The sequence below is a fragment of the Herpailurus yagouaroundi genome, unplaced genomic scaffold, assembly GCF_014898765.1.
Source record: "Herpailurus yagouaroundi ecotype Mexico unplaced genomic scaffold, PumYag 29, whole genome shotgun sequence".
Classification (NCBI taxonomy): domain Eukaryota; kingdom Metazoa; phylum Chordata; class Mammalia; order Carnivora; family Felidae; genus Herpailurus; species Herpailurus yagouaroundi.
Genome location: NW_024412377.1, coordinates 79717288 through 79736168, shown reverse-complemented (window position 1 = coordinate 79736168; position 18881 = coordinate 79717288). Strand labels below are relative to the sequence as shown.

Sequence of the window (18881 nt, the reverse complement as noted above, 5' to 3'; positions counted from 1 at the left end):
CCGAGTTGACTGTTCTGGATAATCTCTCTCAGCACATACTACAGTCCTGCCAGAGATGTGGTCTCCTTGTAATGTTTCCTACCTTTGAGCTAGCTCTGAGTCTATTTTTCTCCATACAACCTCTCCTCAGCCCCTGTAAAATAAAGAAATACAGTAATAAGGCGCATACAAAACCCTTTGATTTGCTGAATCCTGTTTCTGAAATGTAGTACTTTGTCATGCATACCACTGAGATTTTTTCGCCATTTTAAAGTGTAAAACTGAAGTAATTTATTTGGTAACTTAAATGATTAAACAGCCTCTGCAGGTAAATTAACTTTTGTCAAATAATAGAAAATAACTTCATGTTTTTAATCTTGGAGTTATTTTCCCCAGAATATATGTCTCCTCTGTGTCTCTCATCTTCCAAATCTAATCTGTTCCTTAGGTCCAGGTCAATGTGTGTTTTAAATATCTCTTGAATATGTCCCATCCTATCTATCCTGGCTTAACTTGGGCTGTGTTTGGAAGTTTTCTGACTTTCGAAAAAGCAAAAATAGTTATCAATCCCCTTTCCTCTGACTTGCTACAGTAAGAATGGAAATAGTAGAGAGCTCTAATTGAATGGACAGACATACAGAGCTATAGAACTATGACATAAAGAGGGAAGCTCTTTTCTGGGTAATAAGAAACTTGAGGCAGATATTTATAAATTATGTTGGGGGCTAGTAACACCCTGGAAATATAGCTGATCAAACTGTTCTTAGCAAAATCAAATTTATGTGATCTCAAGTTCTAGAACTTCTATAAAAGACATCAATATAAATAAGCAGTCATTTCAGAGAGCACCAACCTGGAACCTTCAAAATAGCCAAAAAACACAGTGTTTAAAACCAACTGTATAAAAAATTAGAGCAGAGGAGAGACACTTTCCTTGATCATACCTAGGTTAAGCTTTTGCCAATTCTCTAGCAAAATAAACTAAAAATTAATACTAGCTTCATATGTACTATATGTGTATATATGTCACATGTATTATATACATACATGTACTATATATAGTTGGATTATACAATAAACTTCATATATTTCTCATTCCACAATATTTTAATTACTTTTAATTAATCTGTTGCATTCATAAATTACGTATAATAAAGTCATTTTAGTAACTGTTTTAGGTAGATGATTAGACCAAGTAGACCTCACATGGAAATTATGGGAAAAATTCTGGGGCCCAGAATGAACAGACAAGATAAGCTGGTTTCTTACTGAAGTAGGCACCACACACTCTCTGTGAAGAATTCATTCAAATATCTGTGCCTCTGCACATACTATACCTTATGCCAGGAAAATTTTACCTACTCATAAAGGCCACATTCAAAAGTCATATCATCTTTCACTCCTTCCTAAACAACCCAGTCTAGTTTCCTTTTTTTTTACTCTCCTCTCCTCCCATTGCCCTCTGTACATTTCTCTGTAGTACACAGAGAAATGGTCTGTGGTCACAATGTACTATAAATATTCATTTAGTAGGTAAGATAGGGAGGATTTTGAGAAATTTTATGGATATTATTAGCCATTAGGTCTTAGAGTAAGTAAACTTGACTCTATATTTCCTTCTGGTAAATAAGACTTTCTCCTCAAAAAATCATCTCTTCCATGTCAAGAGTGGTTAGGTTTTTAGAAGAGATGCAATCCACAGAACGTATGGAATTTGCCCTAAAAAACAGATGGGCAGAATGTAAAACTAACAGCAAAGTAGAGTACAACCTAAATCTATGAACATTTTTTAAAGAATACACCCCTAATAAGCTCTTTAGTTAAGGAAATTGTATTAGCTTATGTACTTTCATAGTCTCTCTGCACCCTCTCTTACTGCAGCCATACCTGTGGTAATCTGTGTCACAGAAGCTTTGAGTATAGTTATGTATAAGCACTTGGGAGCACCCTGACCTTGGGTCATGAACTATTCATTTCTCTTCCTGCCCCGGGACTTCTCTATATTTTGACACAGGACACACATGGGGACCTCTTCTATACTTGGGTATGTTCGTTCTTGAAGTGCAAGGGACTTAAGACCCATAGAACTACCCTTGGACTATTGAAGATTGGGAGCTAATAGGTGAGCATATCCCCATTTTATCTCCAGGTGGGCAATTCTAAGACGTATTTCAAAATACCCCTCCAAAGTTCCCATGAGATTGAGCCTTTTGCCTGTCTTGATGATGCAACCTGATCTTGACATTTCTTTCTTCCCTATTCATTCCCACTGCCCCACACACCTGATACCTACAGTCACATTCCCAAACTATTTTGTCTCAGGCACCACTTTCAAGGAAATCCAGACTAAAATGTAAATCAAAACTGCAATTAGCATCTATTTAGAAATGAACATAAATAAGAACACTACATATCAAAAATGGTAGGAGATGGACAAAAAAGAACTCAGAAGAAAATCTGTAGCCTTAAGTACATATGTGAGGTAACAATAGAGAATGAAAATAAATTAAGCTTTTATTTCAAAAAGCTAGAGAAGGGGGACGCCTGGGTGGCTCAGTCAGTTGAGCGTCTGATTTCGGCTGAGGTCATGATCTCGCGGTTTGTGGGTTTGAGCCCCAAGTCGGGCTCTGTGCTGACAGCTCAGAGCCTGGAGCCTGCTTCAGATTCTGTGTCTCCTTCTCTCTCTGTCCATCCCCTGCTGTGCTCTGTCTCTCTCTGTCTCTCAAAAATAAGTAAATAAATGTAAAAAAAAATGTTTTTAAAGCTACAGAAGGAACAACCAAGTAAACCCAAAGAAAGTGCCAAAAAAGAGATTTAATAAAGATCAAATCAAAAATTAATGAAAAAGAAAACGTAAGTGTAGACATAACCAAAATAGTCTTAAATTAGTAGCAAAAATCAGGAATCTAAAGCTAGCCCTTTGAAAAGACCAATAACCTAAAGAAGCTTCTGACAAGTGTAATTAAGTCTAATCAAGCTCATTTAATGATTAAAGCTAAGAACTAAATGGATTTCCAATGTTTTTAATACATTCACTCTCCTAGAAAAAGAGGCAAAGGTATACCTGTCCCCATTACCCACCTAGGCTACCAAAAGAATACTGGTATTGAAAAGACGTGTATGTTACTTATGCTTTTGTCATATCCTAAGCCTGAAAAAGTAAAAATACCTGAACACTTATTTGGAATCCTATATTTCATCTTCATGTCAAATACATCTGTGAAAATTGTTTCCTGGAAAAAATCCATTTTTTGAGTTTTAAGGTTAAGTGATAAATTATTTTTCTCTCTTCCCTTAGTAAAGTGAAATGTTTTTTCTCTATTTCAGCAAATGGCACTGAATATCGACCAGTGGGGCAAAGACCCAATTACTATCTCTTGACCATGTTCCTACCAGGTGAAGGACAAAATGAACAACAAACAAAACAAACAGAACAAAAACAAATGACATTCAATCAAATAGTACTTTCTCATTTTCACTGAAATATCAAAATTCAAGTAATTCAACAGTATATAGGAAAACATCATTTTGAATTTATCAGTTAATATTTAGTGGGCACTCATTTGGCACTGTGGTAAATTCTATAGATGCATGTATAGTAAAAGCTTTAAATTAAGAAAGACCTAGAATTAAAATATGGCTCCCACTTGCTGTGGGTGACACTGGGCAAGTCAATTAATTTCTCATGGTCTCAATTTCCTCATTATAAAATAACAATAATAATAATAAAGAATTATACTTTCTATACAGATAATACCTATAGGTACTGGAAAAAAATACAGAAGACAACTACTTGAAGGCTTTAGGGATTTTGGAGAAAAGTTGAAATTTTAAGTAAATAACCAGCATGTAGTAAGTTTCTGATTTTTATTGCTATCCATGAAAAATCCAAAGGAATCAGCAAAACAACTAATAGAACTAGCAAGTGAATTTTTCAAAGCCATAAGATATAAGGTTAATATACAAAAATCAATTATATAAGCAGACAATTAAGATATAAGATTAAAATATTTCTATTTACAACATCAAAAAAATATTTAAGAATAAATATTATAAAAAATTGTAAAAAAATTAACAAATGGTGGTTTAATAAATCTAACCCAAGACCTCTACACTGAAAAGTATAAAATATTTCTGGGAGAAATTAAAACCTAAATAAATTTAAAATTACATGAATTCATGGATTAAAAGACTTGATATTGTTAAGATATCAGTTCTCCCTTAAACCGATCTATAGATTCTATGCCATGCTGATCAGAAATCCCAGGAGGCTCTTTGTAGAAATGGTCAAGTTGTTTTTAAAATTTGTATGGAAATACAAAGAATCTAAAGTAGCTGGTCATTTTTTTAAAAAGGATAACTCAAAGGATAACTCCAACTCCATTGGAAGACTCATTTTACCAGATTTCAGTGCTTTCTATAAAACTACAATAATCAAGACACAGTGGTATTGGTGAATGAGTAGACCTATAAATCAGTGGAACAGAAGAGGACTCATGATCAATTGATTTTGACAAGGGTACCAGGGCAATTCAACAACAAAGAAACTCTTTTCAACAAACTGGTACTGGAACAACTGGGTATCTATGTGGGAAAAAATAGACATCACACCCTACCAAAAATTAACCATAAATGAATCATGGACTTCAATGTCAAACTAAAAAGTATCAAACTTCTAGAAGAAACCAAAGAGAAAAGTCTTTGTAACTTGAAACTCTGCAAAGATATGTTAAATACCCCACACAAATAATTGATAAAAAATTGATAAATTATACTTCATCAAAATTAAACATTTTTGCTCTCTGAAAATCACTGTTAAACCAAAATTCAAGGCAGAGACTGAAAGAAAATATTTACAATACATTTGCATGATAAAGGATTTATATCCAGAACATATAAGGAACACCTATAACTCTATGTAAGAAGACAGATGGCCCAATAAAAACTGATCAAAAGTCAAATGGGGGGGGGGAAATGGCCATCGACAAGTGAATGGATAAACAAAACACAACATTTGTACACATCAATAACTAATTGATTGACTAATTAACTCCTGTTACACACAACTGTATGTATAAATCGCAAAATCATTATGTTGACTGAAAGAAGCCAGACTCATACAGTATGATTCCGTTTATATAAAATTTATATAAAATTCTAGAAAATGGAAACCAATCTCTAGTAACAGAAAGCAAAGCAGTGGTTGTCTTGGACTAAGGGAAGAAGGAAGAATGAAGAGCATAGGGACACAGACAGTTTTACAAGTGACAGAATTGTTCAGTATCAGGATTATGGTGTGGTTTCACAAGAATATAGAGCTCTCAAAACTCACTAAATTTATTGCACCTAAATTATACCTCATGAAAATTTATTTTTAGAAATAAATAAATAATATAAAGTTGGGATAAATAGTACCTACTTCACAGAGTTTTTGTGAGTAATATGTGAGATAATGCACTTAATGCATTTATCATAATGACTAGCACATAATAAATATTTAATGTTTGCTATTTTTATCATTATTATTGATAAGACTAAGATTAATCGATAGGTCTGTTGTATGTAATGAGAAACTGAATAGGTTCCCATCTCTCTTTGATGATGGTACTGATTTGCATATTAATTGAGCCTCCTTACAATTTTCTATTTAGTTCCAAAAATGAGGTCTTGAGCTAAAATGACATCAGAAAGTTGGTTCTTCTGTTTCAGCTGCATTCGTGGAGTCTGTGTCCTGGTTAGTTGCAGTCCATTTTGCCAACCCCACCCACATTATTCTTTTGTTTAGTTGTGAGGTTTTTTTTCCATTTCAGAGGCAGGTAACCTATGGGTGCTAGTGTCTTTACCTTCAAAGAAAAGTATGTGTGGATCTTATTCTGGCCTTTTTAGATTCTTGTCACTTGCTAAGAAAGGCAAAATAATGCCAGGGATTCTCCCACCAGAATTTAACTAAGAACAGGAGAAAAAGTGCTCTATATTTTACACTGTATCATCTCTAAACCTTCTTGATAACCCGCTAATAGAGCATGAACACAGATGCTGCATGTGAGAATAATCTTGATACACTTCTTTGATTCCAAGCTTAAGTAATCAGGAGATATGATAGAGATGCTCACAGAACCATACAAATATACCTGGATTTTAAAGCTCTTGAACATTACAACCAGGCCCTGAAAAGCTAAAGATTAAAAATCTTAGGAAGTAGTTAATAACCTAATTAAGAACAATACATTTTGTAGATCTTTATTCAAGATGAAACAGTTATTTGTTGTTTGTTTCTTCTTCTTCTTGGTGTTACATAGATTTTAAGTCTGTTTATTTGCTTATGTGTTTGAATAATTCAAATTTAACAGGCTTTAGGACTTATGGCTCCTTGAGTATTCCTGGAGAAAAATATTTAATAAAGATCCAAAAGGAGCTGTAGCCAGTGGCTCTCCTACTGGACCTAAAAATCCACAAGAATACTCAAGACACTTTCTGGACAGTTTTCTTAGCCCAGTTTGCAAAATATCATAAATAAATTATAGAGCAACAAATGCTTTGAACATAGACAAAAGCCTTGAGCACAGGACTCATGGGAATATTTAAGAACAGAGTGCAAAAGTACAGTGTGTATGAGTGAACATATGCTTAAAGTATACTTGCGTGTAGGTGAACATTTGTTACTCGGATATCTGTGGTTGACTGAATTTGGGAAGGAAGTTCAGAGAGGGTGAAAGAGGAACATCTAGAATCTGGAGAAAACAGAAACTTTTGGACTTCCCTGCAAGCTTCACTGATTTTTCTCCTGCTCGGGCATTTCTTTCAGAATAAGATATTGCTCAGGGATGGCCTGTTTGTCTAATAAAGAGTACAGTGGGTCCTGTGCCTTCTTTTAGGGTATGATTAACCTGTTTGCTTTTTGTAGACTTTCAGTCTGGAATCCATTCAAGGTATTTACATAATTATCAAGTACTTCATCTGATGTATGAGGACCCATAAAAACCAAGAACTATTGCTATCCTGGGTTAGCATTACCAGAGCCATGAGTGTCTTCCAGAATGATGTCTGTGCTAAAAGTCAGGAAAACATTCCTGGATGTGATAGTCATTAGGCTGTAGACTCTCCCGAAAGGAAAGCCTAAGAAATTTTGCCGATTGACTCATTTAAAACCAGACTGCAACTGGCTCTGGGGGCCACTGGCACAGTCAGAAAGGGGCTGGCCAAACCCAACCAAATGGGCCTCTTCTTCTCCAATTCCTGTATTCTTTCTGGAACTGTGTTCTTATTATTATTAAGCTGAAAACTACTAGTAACTACAGAAAAACCTATATGATTTGATATCTAGAGCCCTGATTTTCTTGTTGATGTGAATGTTTCTCTACTCTGGAAGTCCCTCATTTGTATAGGGACAAAAGCTTTTAGCCAAAATTGAAAAATGTGGGCTGATATTATTTCTAACTATGAGACCAACTGCTTGAAATCCAGGCATTATGGTCATCATAGCTACAAAATCTGGCTACACAGAACAAAGTCAAAGAAAAACAGCAAAATAAATCTGGACATCACCAAGTCTATGTAAGAATAGTCCAGTACTGGGGCGCCTGGGTGGCGCAGTCGGTTGAGCGTCCGACTTCAGCCAGGTCACGATCTCGCGGTCCGTGAGTTCGAGCCCCGCGTCAGGCTCTGGGCTGATGGCTCAGAGCCTGGAGCCTGTTTCCGATTCTGTGTCTCCCTCTCTCTCTGCCCCTCGCCCGTTCATGCTGTGTCTCTCTCTGTCCCAAAAATAAATAAATGTTGAAAAAAAAAATTAAAAAAAAAAAAAAAAGAATAGTCCAGTACTCACTCATTATTATTCCTCAGGCTTCTTCCATGATCATTTCAATTATTTTAGACCCAACAGTCTAATGTGATATAGTGATATATAATAAGAAATAAATATTTGGTCTTATCCCCTATTCCTGGCTTATGTCTCCTAAAACCCTTGTTGATTTCCTGAATGATAGGAATAATAGGATCACCTTTTGTTATAATTCATTTATAGCTAGTTGGTCAGAAATACTAGTGGCCCAGACTGGCAACTGGTATCTGAAGAGTAGGCAGTCTTACATGACTGAGCCCGTAACCTGTGGGGTTTGCACTGACTCCTGAATAGTGTCAGAACTGCTTTTGTAAGACACCAAGTTAGTACCTAAAGAGTTGGAGAACTGGCCAGTGTGGGGGAAAAAATAAAATCACACATTTGGTGTCAAAAGTGTTTTGTGTAAGAAATAGAGACTAGTATCCACCTAAACTGACCCTTGGACCCCTCAGTAATTATTAGAAGCAACAAAAATGGGGACAGGAAGAAAGATTCACAGAAGCAGGCACATGGACAACAGAGAAAAGTGACTCATCACAGATTGATATGGGAAGGGTATGAGAATTATCAAAAACTCCAAAAGCTTATGGTCTTTTCATTGCATTTAAATGATGTCTAATGTAGTTAGAGTTTGGGGGTGGGGGGAATACTAGACACAAAAATCCTGGGGTCTCCTAGAATGCAGTATAGCATTGTCATTAATTGCACAAACTCTGAGATACACGGCCTGGGTTTGACTTCTGGTGCCTCAGGTCTCAGTTTTCTCAAATGCAAAATGGGGCATAAGTGCCATATCTACTTCATAAGATTATTGTAATAGGTCTATGATTTAATATACGTAACATGCTTTGAACAGTGCCTAGCACATTATAGGCAATATGAAAAGGTTAGCTATGATGATTATGTTTGTATATTTAAACTGAAGAGCCTGGATCATAATAATACTTATACTATAATATCGCAGAGCTCCTCAGAAGATCCCTGAGAAGTAAGTAGATCAGACATCATTGTTACAAACTCCCCCTCATTTTACAGATTAAAGAAAGCAAAGCTCATACCTTAATTAGCATCTTCTCTAAGTCATGAAAACAAAGTAATGTGGTGTGATTTTAGAATGGTGAAGTTAGATGGTTTTTAATCCATTTTAAAAGTACTCTAACTAAGAGATTTTTTGTTACTGTTATTGACAGGAATAAGATGGACATATCTGAAAAAAGTCGTATATGTAGATTTTATCACCTAATGATACCAGATAAAAGGGGTGGCTCATATAGGACACTTATATACTTTATATCTTATTCTGGATGACATTGTTTTATTTTCTGAACTCTAAAAGCAAAAACAAAACCATGGGGCACCTGAGGGGCTCAGTTGGTTAACTGCCTGACTTCAGCTCAGGTCAGGATCTCACAGCTTGTGGGTTCGAGCCCTGCATCCGGCTCTGGGCTGACAGCTCGGAGCCTGGAGTCTGCTTCAGATTCTGTGTCTTCGCCTCTCTCTGCCCCTTCCCTGCTCATGCTTTGTCTGTGTCTTTATCTCTCAAAAATGAACATTAAAAAACAACAACAACAAATCTACTTTTCTATCACCTATCTTACACAAAGATAGTTCCTCCAAAAACTCAAACAGAATTTTGAACTCAAAGATAACCCACCGTGGGAGCAACTAAGAGATGATCGTTGGCTTGATTATTTAAACAAAGCACTCAAAGAAAATTGAGAAACACCAAGAATCTATACTGGAACTTACCTTCTACTCTTCACTGAAATTAATCTTCTCAATTATGTCATATGTATAGATTTGTCACAGATTTGTCATAACTGTGAAACATAATTTCTAATAAATGGCAATATCAATTACATTCTAAGTTAACTGTCATTAACGGCCACACAGGAATCCTATAAACAAATTTCATGGGACGTCTTTTAGATAGTATCTAATGGTTAAATACATGTACTAGGAGATGAGTTCAAGTCCTAAATATATCATTTCCTAGCTGTGTGATTTTCAGTGAAATCTTTAGACTCCCTAAGCACCAGTTATTCCATTTGATTAACAAGGAGGCTTTGAAGCCCACAGAGGTTAAGTAACATATTCGAGGTTCCTGCATAGTTAGGAAGTGGTGGATGTAGTAAAATGCAGCCAATAATAATTGCTAACATTTATTAAGAACTATCCATATTCCAAGCATTGTGCTAAGCACTTTACCTACATGACAACCTTATCCTTCAGAATAGCCTATGAAGTAGATCATTACTGATCTTCCCATTTCATAGGTAAGAAACGTGGAGAAGTTGAATTTTCCCAAGGCATTATATTAGCAATTGCAAACATTGTAATAATAGAATGGAACTTCGCAATTTAGTAAGCTTCCAAATAATGTTCATTACCATTACAATTATTAGTACTATTGGGCCACCACATGCCATCCACATTACTCTGGACAAGTAACATAATATTTCTGGTTCTTATCTATCTGAAATTTGAACAATAATAATGTCTGGCACACCTATCTTTCAGGCTGTCATGATTTAATTAGAAACGTGTGGAAGTGCTTTGTCAATTCAAGAACATGTAGTTGCCAACTTTAATGGCTGTAGAAGCAATTATTAATGTTTTCAGTTCAAAATCATTCAGTACTCAAAATGAAGGTAAAGAAAAGAAGGAAAAGATAAAGATCTCTTGTCCCAAAGAAACCAACAGGGAACGTGTGTAATAAAGTCATCTATTTAAAGAAGGAATTAGGTCATGATTTATAGAATGCCCAGTACTCATTCTCTATTTTGAGGGCTTTATAAAATGATTACATTTGCTTTCTCTCTTCCCACAGTTTTATGTTTGGCATCTTCTTGATTTCTAAGGGATATTGTAGGGTTATTATATAAAGATACGTAGACAAAGATATACATGGTAGACAGACAAGAGAGAGATTGAGAGAAATATCTTCTCTATCCATTAAATTGGAAATTTCTAGGACTAACAGATTGTTTCAATCTACAGTTTTCTATCAAACATTTACAATATTAATTCCATATTTCCATAATAAAGAGTCAATAAATATGGTATATATCTGAAATATCAAGAGTTAAGTATAGTAGTTCAAATTATAATACAACCACCCAAAAAAAGAGAAAACATCTAACACAATTCATAAGGTAGAAGGGAAAGGGAAGGTAGTAGGCTGTGTGGTTACGGTAGGTTCTTCATCTTTTTCAGTAAGTAATTAAATGATCTCATCTGAAGCAGAAAAATCAGGAAATATTTATTGTGTGCACTTTTACAAAAACAGAAACTAATAGTAGCTATAGCTTCTAAGAAATAAAAGCTTGGGTTGAGGGTAAGTAGTAGAATTAGAAAACAAAATTTTCTTTCTTATAGTCATTCTTCTATCCCATTTGGAGTTTTCAAACTTCTTGACTAAAAGAAAATTGGTTTACTGAAGCCATGAATCATTTCAGTGACTCCTTTTATCTTCAGGATCAAGTTCAAACCTCATAGAATGCCTATAGACTCCATAATCTGGTCTCTATTTGTCCAGGCATTTCTGCCTACAGTCTCTCACATTGAATTTTTTCTCCCCACTTTAACAGTCTACATATAGCACCCTTATAAACATATTCTCCCTATCTTATGTGCCTTATTTATCTATTGACTGTGATAATATGACATACATATGACATATACCTATTTAAAACAGATTTACACAAAATAATACTTACCTGATCCCATCCAGTGCCTCCTGGTATTTTCTTGTTCCATTCTGTTTTACTTTTTAAAATGTCAATCTTGACTTTATTTTTATTTGACATTTATTTCATGAACACTGTCACCAGTGTTTGAAAACACTGCCTTAAGCATATTCTGATCCCTTGACCTACATTCTGATCACTTGCTCATCCCCTAGGTAAATCACTTTCAGCCTCTAAATCTCAGCTCAAGTATCACCTCCTCTTAGAACCCTCCTGTGACCAGATGGAATGGCTGTTTCTCCCCTATGGTCTTCCTCTGTATTCCCATAACATGACTATTATAGCACACTGTTCTGTGACAATGTTCTCGACTCTCTGTTCCACTAACTATAATGTATGTACTACTACCTCATTCAGTAGGAAACATCCAATCCCTGACATACAGTATGTGCTCATTAAATGCATTATTTTAGTATTAAATGAATGAATTTGTCAGTTTGAAAGCAAGCCAAAGTACTAAACAATCAATTTGCCAAATGAAAAATTCATAAAATTCACTAGTTTACCAAATATGTCTTAAGAAACTTTTTTAAAATTCATTTAATGGCCATGAACATATTATTCTTATTATTAAATTCAAATTTTTGTTACTGAATTATCATTTAGTGATTCGGCTTATTGGGAAATCAGCTTTCAGCAAATTGGTTTTAGGAAAATTGTTTTCTTAGTGAATTGAATTCTTAGAGCCCATAACTTTTCCTATTTAGTAAATAGTGACATTGATATCCCTTCTTCCCAAGAATATTGTACATGATGAAATAACTTATGTGAAAATTGGATAGGAGGTACTTTGGAAATGTCTATATACTTATAAGAAAATATTATTACCTATTTTTATTTACATGGCTCATATTAGCAAAACCAATGCTACCTGAATTGGCTATGTGCTACTCAGAAAAATAGGTTTGCTTGCCTCAACCTCAGAATCCTTCTGCTTATTGACACAAAAGCATTTATATCAACTTGTAGCTACTCCACGTGAAATCCAACTAGAAAAAGAAACTAAGTCTGTTCGTGCTGCTATAACAAAATACCATAGACTGGGTAGTTTGTTTTTTCAGTTCATTTATTTTGAGAGAGAGACAGAACAGAATGTGTGTGAGCAAATGCAGGGGATGGGCAGAGAGAGACGGAGAGAGAGAAAAGACTGGGTAGTTTAGAACTAAAAAACGGAATTTTTTCTCATAGCTCTGGATTCTGGATAGTCCAAGATCAAAGCACTGGCACATTCAGTGTTTGAGAACTTGCTTCCTGGTTCTGAGACAACCATCTTCTCTCTATAACCTCACATGTTAGGAGGACCGGGGAACTCTGTGGGGTCTCTTTGATAAAGGTACCAATACCATTCATGAGGGCTCTTATCTTAGGACCTACTTACTTGCCCAAACCTTCACCTCCCATAACTACCACAATGAAGGTTAGGACTTCAACATATGAATTTGGGGGGAATGTAAGCATCCCATCTATAGCAGATCTTAAGGTAGGACTACATTAAGTATGGGGCACTGAATATGCCATCTTACTTACCAGTTGAAGCAAACCCTCAGCTTCACCACTATGTTTTAGCATTATCCATGACTTGTTCATAGAAGCTGGTTTTAGAAATAACTACTTGTTTTTAAAAATTCAAATTAAATCTCAGGAATTTAACACAGGTCAAATGAAAGCAAATTGTTATCCTTATTACTCACTTGTTACTTGTGATTTAATCTAACATTTTGAAATAATATACAACCAAAGTTTAAATCAATCATATCTCCTGTAACATTTCACAATAAAATATGGCACAAGAAGTGACTACAGTTCACAAACCCATAGTAGCTTAAAGAAATGTAACATCTTTAAGGCATCCAGATTTTTTCCTCTCTGTAATCTCCAACTATATTCTTCTGATATTGATTTAACTACACTTTATCCTCTAAAGAAAAAAAAAAAATGAGGAATAGAATATTGTCTTTACTCAGCAAAATCCTCATACCTCCACCAAAGTAATTGGAACATTCTCTGTCAACCAACTTTCTTTACTCTCTGCTAACATATATTTATGCTAGAATCTGTATAGTGGTACCTCGGTCTACAATTCAGCTATACCATTTTTTCACATTTCTTGAATGAGCTGCTATCTAGTAGTAAGAGGGAAAAGGGGGGGGGGTTGTCCTCTCCCCAGGCACTCTCCCTTGCAAAATACTGCAAAGATACTATTAAGTCTGCCAAAGCAAACAGAACAAATTAGGGAAGGGTAGAGTACAGCGTGTCTGGAGGAGATGGGTATTTTCTCCATAGTAAAAATTATTAATTTCTCCAATGTATCTCACATACCCAAAATGTGAGATAGTTATGCAGTTGTCAGTTCTTTGATGGATATAGCTCAGAAATGGATAAATTCTGAATATGCGTAACCTTCTCCCATCACATTTAATGAATTCATATTCACTCTGTAGCAATAAAGCTGTTTGGAAACTTTTCCTTACTAACATCAACACTCTGTTTCAAAAGTCAGTGTTCTTCCTGGTTCGTAGTTAGGGTTTTTCACTTGCGCATATTTCTATTGGGTATTTATTATGATGATCATCTATTATATGTTCGTTGATAGCAGAGACCATGTCCAGTCTCCTAGATCCTCATTCACTAACCCATTCATTATCTGTGGGTGCTGAGACAATGCTCATTAATTGCCTAAAAACAACGCAATTAAAGGTACTCCTTAATAAGTATCCTAATGATGTAAAATATCCTGCCACTTTAAGGAGAAATAATACTTGCCTTTTTTTAAGAATAGTCATCTGCCTGCCTTTGCTGATGTGAATGTGACCAGTGTGTCATCTCTTGCTGTTCTCTGAACAAGACAAGAGGAGTTGAGAGACCTTGGGAGGAGGATGAGAAGGGCAGACTGGCTAACAGAAGGAAAGCTTAGAATTTAAAGTATCTTAATATGTTTACAAGAAGGAGCCATGTTCCAAAAACACCAGGCTGAGCAGTAAAAAAATAATAGATATTTTCCAACTGTGAGCACACCCAGTGGAAGGATATATCTGAAACCTCCTAGTCCACGGTTCCCATGAAAAGTGTGAGAGTCGGATGACTCAGCAAATTTTAAGTGCTTATTTCCTTAGGAGGAGGTTAAACTTAATGTCAAGTGTTGACTGAGGTTTGACTGCTTTCCCAGGTGTCCAGCACATCTTTGTAAACACGAGTTGGAGATGAATACGACTCATTTATTCGTGATATTTGCATGACTTAAACCTTTTCACATGTGCCTGGAACAGGGGAGCTCTGAAAAGTCTGAACAAATCCCAGCGTGATTTCTGGAGACATTCCCCTCTCACACCAGGACCACAAACATTTAAAGTAGATGAAGTGGCAGGAGAAGCAGTTTCCTCTACCCAGTTGGAACTTGAGTGTGGGACATTCTAGGAAGGTCAGGAAAGCTAGGTACCACTGAAAAGATAATCTGCTTAATAAAAGCTTTTCTAGCTCTAGCTTTTATTCTAAGTGTCCCGTTGGAAAAAGAAATCTTTTCTTTTCCTGCTGATGCAATTATACACCTGGACACCTGGGTGTATAACAATGAGAACTTTTATATTTGTATTCAGCATAAAAGAGAAGAAACACTATACCACTGACTTGGGAAAAGGTAATTAGAAGGAACAGAGAAATGGGTTAGGATATGAAATAGGCCTTTTTGCCTCTAGTGGAATTTTTTTTTAATGTTTATTTATTTTTGAGAGAGAGAGAGACAGAGACAGAAAGTGCACAGGCGCGCGAGTTGGGGAGGGGCAGAGAGAGAGGGGTCAGAGGACCCGAAGCAGGCTCCATGCTGACAGCAGAGAGCCCAATGTGGGGCTCAAACTCCCGAACCGTGAGATCATGACCTGAGTGAAGTCAGAAGCTTAACCGACTGAACCACCCAGAGGCCCCCCAGTGGAATATTTTTGAAACAAATGCGTTCTCTTCTAGGGACAAGTCAGCCATTCTTGCCTCTTAAAACTGGCCCTTGGATGAGCTAATTCTCCCTTCATCTTTCAGAGTTCTCCACTGTCCCAAACCCCACCAAAGAGCAAATGTTGAATGCCTTGCCCCAGAACTTTTACTTATGAATAGGGCAGTGTTTGTTTTTCGGAAACCTTTATCAGCAGATCCTCATTTTCAACCATTAATTGTCAACCACTAATTCATTTTACATCATGGATGTCCAAAGAAAATAATTTTTTATATTTCTTTTTTTATTGTGGTGAAATATACATAACATAAAATTTCCCATTTTAACCGTTTTTAAGTGGGCAGTTTGAATGCATTAAGTGTACTGACACTGTTGTGCAGCCATCACTACCATCCATCTCCAGAACTTTTTTTTCCCAGCTTTATTGAGATACAATTGACATTTAACATCATATAAGTTCAAATCATCCAATGTGTTGACTTCATACACATACTATGCAACACTTACGTATTGTGTTACCTAACATCCTCCATCCTGTCACATAATTAACATTTTTTTGTGTGGTAAGAACACTTAAGATCTACTCTCTTAACAACTTTCAAGTACACAATACGGTATTGTTAACTATGGTTACCATAGTGTACATTAGATCCTCAGGATTTATTCATCTTATAGCTGGAAGCTTGTAGCCTGTGACCAACACCTCCTCATTTCCCCCACCCCTCCCGCTGCTGGCAACCAGCATTCTACTCCTTGATTCTCTGAGTTTGTTTTTTTAGATTCCTTGTATAAGTGAGAACATACAGTATTTGTCTTTCTCTGACTTATCCTGGTATAATGCCCTCAAGTTTCATCCATGTTGTCACAAATGGCAGTATTCAAAGGAAATGACTTGTCATTGACCATCAACTGACATGGCAATGACTTTAGCAATTATGAACAATGACCATAATATTCTGAACAATTTATTTCCACAGTTTTGATGAAATAAATATGCAAAATATCTAAAAATATGGAATATAAAATATTCCATAGATACAAAAAATCTGAAGAGTATTATAAGTCATTCATTTAATTCCCAAAGTCTGTTGTAATGTCCAAGGCAAAAGTAAACACAAACTTAAATGAAAATTTCATAAATATGTTGCTCTCTTTGCACATTAAAATCTCTTTTTTAAAATATATAAGATAAACTTAAATTTTAAGGATCATAAACTCCATGAGCATTACTCCAAAGTTCACATTAAAATGGGTAGGAAGAGCCACTCATCTGTTTGTAATGAAGACTATGTAAATTGTCTTGGGGCAATTTCATTTTTCTCACTTACTATTCCAACTCCAAAGGCCAGTACAATGGAACCATGGCCCTATCTCCATCCACCTTGCCAGAAGGAAACTGCAGTGGGAGAAAACCAAGTTAATGAGGAGTGAGAGAAGACATTAAGGACCAGCTGAGTCCCAGAGACAAAGCTGAAAAACCATCCAAGGAGGTTGCCAGACTGCAACAGCCACATTTCAGGTACTATAAAGCAACAAATCATAATTCAGTTGGTTACTGATAATTTTTGAAAGTATTTTTTAGGGGACTGAACAATCATTTCAAAGTCTAAGGGTACAATTCAGTGGCAATTCCTGCGGGCTGAGGTGCTTTAAAGCAAACAGTAGCTGCATTGTTCTTCTCTGTCAACCTGCTTTTGACAATCAATGGAATCAAGCTGGTGAAGAACTAATCAAACCTTGATGGGTATGGGACTGTCTTGAAATAAACTCCTCCCCTGGGTTTTTAAGGCATCAGCTCTGGCAGATGAGACCTGCAGTCAATCAGATGTGTGATTGCATCATGTAAACGACACCCGCTGGACTTGCCTTATTTGCTTTTATGAAATTCCTGTCAGTTTTGAGACATAAATAATTCAAGCAAATGGCTTTGGACACTAGAGACTGCCAATTATTATTGTGTCACCAACTCACCACCATTTGTTTTGGTCACCAGAGTATTTCCTTTAAAAAAACAAGACTTCTGACTCTGAATAAGTTCCACCTTAACGCAATTTTCTTTTCCTCCAATTTATGACAAACTAGTTTTATTTGTATTTTGAAAGAAGAAATGGAAATTTATCATTTAGAATGTCTTTTGTGTTTCTTTGATTCCTCTGCAAAAGTTCAAATATAATAGAGTTGGGAATTAAATAGTACAAGCAATTACATCAGAAAAATGGAGCAAAGCACTTTCAGTATTTTTAAAAGAACCATAAAATTCCCAGAGTACAATCAACACATTTAAGAATTCAAGAGAGAGAATTACAATGCTTACATCAGTCTAATAACTGAAATGAATCCAGCATTTCCATTTTAAAGCCACTAATCCAAGAATAAAGGGGAGATGAAACAAATTCAGACAGCTATAAAAGAGCTATGTTTGGGACTGAGCGTGGTGGCTTCGCCTCTAGTTTAGTATTACCTCTGATAGAGCCAGAAGTTGCTAGGTGGGCTGCAAAGTGATGCTGTCTTCTTGGCCCTGTCCCCCCTGTCATTAGCAAGATGATGAACAATGGCATTGATGTCTGTATCATTGATTTTATGTAATACAAATTTTATTATGGCACATTCTCTGCTCTTTTTTTCAGTTCTTCACTGTGCGTTGTAAATCACCATCAGAATGTTTTTATACTTTGAAGGCTAATGCCACAAGTTCTATCACCTCAGCTAGCTGTAAAACAAAACAAAACAAAACAAACAAAAACAACCTACTGAAAATTAACAGTAGCATGACTTATCCTTGAGCACAAACGATTTCCAGAACTAAAGCTATTTCATTTGGTTCTGCTCTTCACACTTCCATAGGAGAGAAAAGCAAAAAAGCACAAAAAATAAAATAAAATAAAATAAAATAAAATAAAATAAATAAATAAATAAATAAAGTTCCCAGCTCTGAATTAGTCATTGACCGTCTGTACTTTAAACTGCTGTTCTATTCTGGTGATCAAATGAAGCTCCATGAGGTGCTCGGCCAGAGCCAGTCAATAAGTCATTAGTCCTCTCAACACTCTTTTGTCATAGCTAAGATTCAGATTCAGTGACTATTGCCATTATTAAAGTGTTAGTCACTCCAAGAAGAGCATATCTGGTATTTCTGAAAGGTGAACACACTGTTCAAATGACTTGTGATGCCTTCCCACAAAGTTTGAGTTGCATCAGCTCTTTCCTTGCTGTTACGATGAAGAGAATGCTCCTGATGTAGGATTGCTAGATTTAGCAAATAAAAATAAAGGATGCTTAGTTAAATTTGAATTTCAGATAAACAACAAATAATTTCTTAGTATGTCTCATGCAAAATTTGAGATAGACTTAAAAATTATGTTCCATACAAATTTTG

General features: G+C 35.7%; 1 long non-coding RNA gene across 1 annotated transcript in view; it reads left to right on the top strand.

The window, feature by feature from the left end:
- Window positions 1–18881, top strand: part of LOC121012571 (uncharacterized) — an 86911-nt gene that overhangs the window by 35777 nt on the left and 32253 nt on the right. Inside the window, exon 5 of the long non-coding RNA XR_005782171.1 lies at window positions 16850–17024. This is a non-coding gene — a long non-coding RNA (uncharacterized LOC121012571). The remainder of the gene's footprint in view (window positions 1–16849; window positions 17025–18881) is intronic.